Below are 8,160 nucleotides of genomic sequence, written 5' to 3'. Positions count from 1 at the left end.
CTTTACGTGCATGAAGAAGTTTTTCAAGAATAGGGGTTAATTGTTTAGAAATTCTACCAAACTTGCCTCAGCATTTTACCTTGTGAAAGTTACCATATACAGCCTAAACAATTTGCAGTCAAAATGGACATTGAGTCTTAACACTTGAATAAGATTTCAATTTTATATTGCTGCCAGTAAGAACACAGGCAAACATAATATCTTAAGAGATCATATAGTACATAAAGAATGCTTCCTTTCTGCTTACATTTTAAAAGTATGATATTACGTTAGAATATGTTGATTCTTGTGTTCCTTCATAAGGAGTATCATCCTATATGCTGACAGACTGATACAAGTGTTAGAAATTATTTGGTCTCTAGGCCATGTATATTTTTCTATGCTTCTCTATCAAGTAGCTATGATATAGCAAGACCCATGTTCCCCAAATGAGCTTTACTGAAGTGTACTATAGTCTTGGAATAAGGCAGAAAACACCTCCTCTGAGAAGGTAAACTGCCATTGTATTCTCTAAGATGTAAAGTTTGGGATCTCAAGTAAGAAAAGGTTTAAATACTGGAATAAAAGAAAGTAAATCCTGAAGGAGTCATTGCAGCCAGCAACATGTTCAAGGTAATTCAAAGGTCCATGAGGCCAACCATCCTCCACTTGTTCACCTTCAAAATCTATACAGCACCAAAAAAGGACTCATCTCGCAAAAATCCCATGAGGGTTAATGAGCTTTCACTCTATTCAGTTCCCAAGGGTCAACTGAAGTGTGTAGAGGAGTCAAAGAGCGAACTTGAAGAAGGCATCTTGCAGTTCTGACGCTAGCTAGTGTGAGCCATAGCTAGTGTGAGCCATATAAAAGTTTGTGTCAGGGAACTACTCCCAAACTAAGCCTAAGATGCAAAATTTGGTTCAATGTGGGATAGACAGCTGTGAATAACTCCAAAATGGACCTCCTGGATTTTTTCCAAGACTTGGCATTATTGGTTTTGCTGGCCTTATTGGACTCCTTTTGGCTAGAGGTTCAAAAATAAAGAAGCTAGTGTCTCTGGCTGGTATGGATTAGCTGCCTCCGTCTTATCTACAACAAGCTATCATGTTTGCCAAGGTCAGAGGGGAGAGATTCTATGACTGGGGTTTACGTGGGTAAGTAATAGAAGATTTGTGGAAGGAGAACTTTTAAAAGCCAGGAAATGTGAAGAATTCACCTGGAACTAAGTAGAAAACTCCACAGTCTGCCCATCTTAATCAGTTATTGGTAAACACTGGAAACTCCACACAATAAATCAGTATTTCTAGAGAAAAATGGAGGAGAAGTCAGTATTGAATGTATTAAAATGGCTTTCTTCTTCAGGAAAAACTAGACCAGGTCTCTGTTATCTTGGGTGATCCCATCCTACAAGCAAATTAATCTGAAAAACTTTTCACCTAGAGATAACGTACAAGCCTTAGAGTGCTTTGTTCTCATGTTGCTATTTGTGTACCTAATTAAAACCCAAGTTAAAAAATGAAAGAAAGTAAATGTTGGGTTTGTCTGAAAATATAGTTGAGGTCATATACTTATATTGTTGAGGAATAGTGTTTCTTTTAAACTAGAATACAGGTGAAAAGCCTCACCCTTACAATAAAATTTTAGCATTTCCACTTGCTCATCTGATCCATATATCAACTTTTAAACCAATCCACAGGATATCTTTTCTCTGGGACTTTGGCTGAAAATACAATGTTAATGTGTTAAAAGACCAGTTTCTATAAAATGAGGAATAATATCTAAAGTGGCTGGCACAAATTGGTAGTATTAGTAATATAAACAAAACAGCAATAATGATGAGTCAATATTACTCTAGATCACTATGTACCAGAGATATTTCAAGTGTTTTATCTATATTAACTATTCACAATATGAGGTTGGCCTATTATTGTATGAGTATACATAGTCCTCTCTATGAACATTCTTGTTTTTTTTTTTTTTTTTTTTTTAGATAGCGTCTTTGTTTGTTGCCCAGGCTGGGACCCAGTGGCATGATTACAACTCTCTGTAGCCTTTATCTCCTGGGCTCAAGTGATTCTCCTGCCACAGCCTCCCACGTAGCTGGGACCACAGGCATGCGCCACCATATCCAGCTAACTTTTAAATATTTTTTGCAGAAACAAGGCCTTACTTTTTTGCCCATGATGGTCTCAAACTCCTGGGCTCAAGTCTGCCTCCCCCTCTCAAAGTGCTGGAATTACAGACATGAGCCCCTGCGCCTGGCCTCTGTGAGCACTCTAGTCTAGTTGTCTGCCATCTGCTGCCTGAACTCCTGTAAGAACATTCTTACAAAAGTTCCCTTTAAAATGATTCCCCTTTCTATACTCTTGCCCTTCTACAGTCAACTCAGTGACTAAAGCTTGAGATTTTCTTTTAAAAGGAAATCTGATAATACCTCTTTTTTTTTTTTTCAGAAAGGTGATTTTATTTAGGTAAAGAAAAGAGAAGGAAAGGAGAAGAGAAAGGCTTCCACTAAGAGGATGGAAGGGGATTCCAGAGGGGAAATCCCGGATGAAGTCCCACTGTGTGAGAGGGGGATAATATCTCTTTTTTGTTTAACTCTTTCACTATCTTCCCCCCGCCCTTAACATGTGCTCAAACTCCTGTAGTTATCTGGCTCTATCCTACCTCACTAGCATCATCTGCTTCATTACTTAGCCTTTTCCTGCACAAATAAACTTAGGATCTTTGGGAGTTGTCCTTACTTCTCTACCTGCTTTTCTTTATGTTTCTTCCTGTCCCTCTCATCCCTTCACCTGTCCCTGCATCTTGTTCAGGGCTCACCTCAATTATTAATGGCTCAGAGATACTTTCTGTAATCTCCTCTAAATGTTTCATTAGCATTGTGGTCTTTCCTTAAGATGACACTTTTCACACGATTTTTTTATTACTTGCTTATATTTTACCTTTAGAAGTAGAAGATAAAATGTATGGGGGCAGAAACTGTGTCTACTTTGTTTCTTTGCAAATCTGACACTTCTAGTATATTTTAGTCACTATAAATATTCTTTAAATGAATAATTGATTCTTATGTGTGGAATAATAAGAGCTTCATTTAACTGGCTATATTCTCAAAGTCTCCCAGGTATCTCATGTTATTTTGTAATGATAATGAAATTCACATACTTGTGATGGTACAGAAAAGAAATACATCAGTTTCTAATTCACAGGTCACTTTCCCCACTTTCCGTATTTATCTCACTATGAGACAAACACTCGGAATGAAGAATACAGTCATTCCCCCTGAATTGCAAAGCAAACAGAATAAAACAATTAGGAATAGATTTACCTCAGGCAGGGGTTGACATGTTTGCAGTAGAGTCCTACAACAAATTCAAAATGAAATAAGAGTGAGCGAGGAAACTCCAAATTCCAATAGGTTCGAATGAGCCACATTTCAGCTTTTCCCACTGTCTCGGATAATTGTAGTGCATTTTCCTGAAGAAAATAAAATTGTCATTTGAATATGCCAGGGAATTTTCTAAAATTATTTGAATTAATGTAGTCAAAAACGTTTGTGTCTTGTTAAAGCAAATATAAATATGCAAATTTATACATAATGTATATGTTGTATAGATGTTTTTCCTTCATATGTAAATAAAATGTGTGGGTAGACTCTAATGTCACATCAGTATATCCATAATAATGAATGATTATTAAAATGATCACTGTAGAATTAAACATAGATTTTTTTCTCTCTAAAAGTACAAAAGTAACCATTATAAATTAAAAAATTCTTTGTATTCCACCATTAGTTAATCCTACAATAACCATAGACATATCTTTTTCAAGAGTATTCAGTCTAGTTTCTACAATTTAGGAAGCTATCTATTTCCTTAATCTTTGATTCTCCAAATGAATTGCAAGGTTTTAAGGTTTATAGTTACCACTACTGCATTTGATTCATATTAGGTGACTAATATTCATTTATTGATATTGAAAGTAACAGCTGGAAAATTTTTACAAATTATTAAAATAGTTATTTGTGCTCAGCCTTATTTAGGTTCATACTTTCTTTCATGGAAAGACACAGTTTTTAAAGTATAAACTAATAATTATATGTTCACTCTCTTCAACAAGATTTTAGGACTTAAAATATATGATTTGTAAGCAGTTGTTGAGGAAATATGAAAGTCTGAGAAACCTCAAATTATAGCTTTTTGCGTCTGGGACAGAGACACTATTCAATCAAATGTGAAAGAATCCTCATCATAATAATAATATAGAACAATATTTTAATTTTTTAAATTAGGATACTAAGTTACATAGGGGAAACAATGTCCTAATGCTATATAAATAGTTGTAGAAATGTATATATAATCTACATGTCTGCCCTCACCAAGACATTTATTGAAATTTCTAATGACTATTTTAAGGACAAAATAAAAGTATTGTAAAATGGATATGTAATTGCTTAGAGAAATACTCAGTGGTTGAATTTGCAGGATTATGACTTGCTGGAGTGTCCTGTACAACTGATGGTCCCAGAATTCTAACTCACCCTATAATGTCAGCCTTTCCATTGAACTTGTGAGACTGACTGATCGTCTTATATTTTCATTTTGTCATTTCATTTACAAAAAACACACCCCTCTGATTTTATATTCCTAGAAATTCACCTTTAATGGCATAGGGAAAGTTAGGACTTAATCACAAATTAAAAACATGACTTACCTAGAACTTTACTGTAAAACTGTTCTCACTTCTTCATATCAAATGTTTGGAAGCAAAAGTCAAAATAAAGCACATATATAATATTTCTTACTTTCTCCATGAATGTCATCGAACCACTTAATTCTGACAGAATAACAGCTACACAGGAAGGTGTAAATAGAAATCCTCCACTATAATTCTCAAATGTGTAGCCAGGACAGAAGTGAAGACTACACAAAGGATATTTTTAATAGCTCAGCCAGTAGCTCTCCACGGGGACTAATGGCATTTGCATGAACGACATCAGAACTTGATTCTTGTAGGTTTGTCATAAGTTTCTTGTTCAAAACTACGTCTTTACTGAACTTTTCAATATAATCAGAATATTCCCAAAGAAGTTCTTACATTAGTGAAAAAATATGTTCAAAATATATATTTTGGAAGATCATGTATTCATTTAGTAATCTGTTGTGTGGAAAAAAGATGCAAAATCATCTTTAGTAAACCATATAAGTGTACAATTGAATTAGGTAGAATAAACCTGAAATGTAGTAATAAATGATATGCTGGGGTCAACAAGAATGGAAGCTGACAATGTTAGAACAGTCACTTCATAACCTCTCTACACAAGTTTATCCGGGATTCTCTTTGTATTCATCCAATGACTGTATTCCATGGGCCACACCAGCACCTTTCCACAACTCCCAGAGCTAAAGTAATCGCCCAGTTGTATCAGCAAAAGGACTGAAGTCCATTTCATAGCCACCTTGATGAAATACAATGCCTCTTTTTAAATTGTTGTTCCCTCTGCCATTCTTATGTTTTGTTTTTATGGAAGAATAAATCAATCTGAAAGTTAAAATGTAACTCTTACACCTCAAAGTAAATACTCTTATACCTCAAAGTAAATAAGTAGTCTGAACATGTCAATGGCAAGTAGAAAAACAAAAGGTAGATGGCCCTGTGCTTACACAAATGTATTTAGCGTTTCTTTTGTGTTTTTAAGTGCTTTCATCCAGCTAAGATGAATGATTTTGAATGAGCAAGTCATCTCTTTTATGTAATATATTTTAGAATATTGCCAAAAGTAGTGGCAAGAGAGAGGCTCTTTTGTCTTCCATCTCCTTGACACAGAACTGGAGATAAAATAATTAGGTTGATGAATCAGCATTTTTAGAGTGTTTTTATAAAGAGACTTTAGTCATAATTTTTTGAAATATAATTCACAAACTATGTAATTCATCAATCTAATGTGTATGTATTAGTCTGTTATCATGCTGCTAGTAAAGACATACCCAAGACAGGGTAATTTATAAAGGAAAGAGGTTTAATTGACTTACAGTTTCACATGGCTGGGGAGGCCTCATAACCATGGCGAAGGGCAAGAGAGAGAGCTTGTGCCGGGGAGCTCCCTCTTATAAAACCACTGGATCTCGTGAGACTTATTCATTACCAGAAGAACAGTATGGAGGAAAGCACCCCCATGATTCAATTATCTCCACCTGGCCTCAGCCTTGAAATGTGGGGATTACTAAAATTCAAGGTGAGATTTGGGTGGGACACAACCAAACCATATAAGTGTACAATTGAATGTTTCATTGTATATTAACAGACTTGTGAAATCAGAAAATAATTTTATAATAGGTTCATCTCCCAAAAAGAAGTACTTTATTATTAGCTGTCAACACCACCCTGTGCAATTTCTGCAACCAGGCACTAATCTGCTATCTGTCTCTATGGGTTTTACTTTTCTGGATATTGCATAATAATGGAATCATACAATATGTGGTCTTTTGTGATTGGTTTTCACTTTTAATAATATTTTAAAGACTCATTCATGTTATTTTAAGTATCAAGATTTCATTCATCTTTATTTCCAAGTAATGTTGTGTAGTATGGATATACTACATTTTGTTTATTATTCAGTTAATGAACATTTGAGTTTTTTCCAATTTTTGGCTATGATGAATAATGTTATTTATTAAAATTCATGTACAAGTTTTGTGTAGACATAGTTTCATTTCTCTTAGGTATATACATAGAGATGGAATTACTGGGTCACATGTTAGCTTTATTTTTAACTTTTGAAGAATTATTAGACTGTTTTCCAAAGTGGCCATATCATTTTCCAGTCTCATTAGCAATATATGAGGGTTCCAATTGCTCCGCATCCTTGAAAACACTTGTTATTAATTGTCAAAACAAGCAACATTTGTTTACTAGCCTCTTTCCCTATTGAACTGTTTTACCACTCTTGTCAAATATCAACTGACCATTAACATATGGTATATTTCAGGATTCAAAAACCTATTCCATCAATCTATATATGTCTATCTGTATACTTATGCTGCATTTTCTTTATTACTGTAGATTTATAGTTGGCTTCAAAATCAGGACATGTAAGCACCCCAACTTTGTTCTTTTTAAGATTATTTTGCTATTTCTAGGTCCCTTAAGTATCTAATATGAATTTTAGGATCATCTTGTCAATGTATGCTATGAAGTCAGCTATGGTTTTTATAAGGATTGCATTGAATTTATATATTATTTGGGGGAGTATTGTCATTTATAAAACATTAAGTGTTTCAGTTCAGGAAATACTTAAGATGTGTTTCCAATTAGATGTGTCACAAACAAATGGAAAAACATTCCATGCTCATGGATAGGAAAAATAAATATTGTTAAAATGGTCATATTGCCCAGAAAATTTTACAGATTCCATGCTATTCCTATCAAAGTACCAATGACATTTTTCACAGAATTAGAAAAAAAGCATTCTAACATTAATTTGGAACAACAACAACAAAAATCCCAAATAGCCAAAGCAATCCTAGGCAAAAAGAATAAAGCTGGAGGCATCACACTACCTGCCTTAAACTATACTACAAGGCTACAGCAACTAAAAGAGAACAATACTGGTACAAAAACAGACACATAGTCCAGTGAAACAGGTTAGAGAACCCAGAAATAAAGCTGTACACCTAAAACTATGTAGTTTTTGAACAACACTGACAAAAACAGTGCTGGGATAACTGGCTAGTTGTATGCAGAAGACTAAAACTGGATACAGTACCTTCCTTTCATCATATACAAAAATTAACTCAAGATGTATTAAAGATTTACATGTAAAACCTAAAACTAAAACTCTTGAAGAAAACCTAAGAAATACGATTATGGACATAGGCCCTGGAAAAGACTTCATGACAAAGACTCCAAAAGCAATTGCAACAAAACCAAAAATTGATAATGGGTCAAAATTAAACTAAAGAAACTATTAGCAGAGTAAACAGACAACCAACAGAATGGAAGAAAATATTTGCAAAGAAAGAATCTGACAAAGGTTTAATATCCAGAATCTGTAAGGAACTTAAACAAATTAACAAAAATAACCGCATTAAAAAATGGGCAAAGGACATGAACACACATGTCTCAAAAGAAGAAATACATGTGGCCAACAAGCATATAAAAATGCTCACTATCACTAATTA

General features: G+C 34.2%; 1 pseudogene; it reads left to right on the top strand.

Annotated features, from left to right (window-relative positions):
- Positions 1–403: 403 nt before the first annotated feature.
- Positions 404–2,099, top strand: LOC116537249 (annotated as a pseudogene).
- Positions 2,100–8,160: the final 6,061 nt, after the last annotated feature.

Source organism: Sapajus apella, unplaced genomic scaffold, assembly GCF_009761245.1.
Source record: "Sapajus apella isolate SASKATOON/1434 unplaced genomic scaffold, GSC_monkey_1.0 scaffold108, whole genome shotgun sequence".
Taxonomy (NCBI): Eukaryota; Metazoa; Chordata; class Mammalia; order Primates; family Cebidae; genus Sapajus; species Sapajus apella.
Note: the sequence above shows the minus strand (reverse complement) of the source record. Positions and strands in the feature narration are given on the sequence as shown.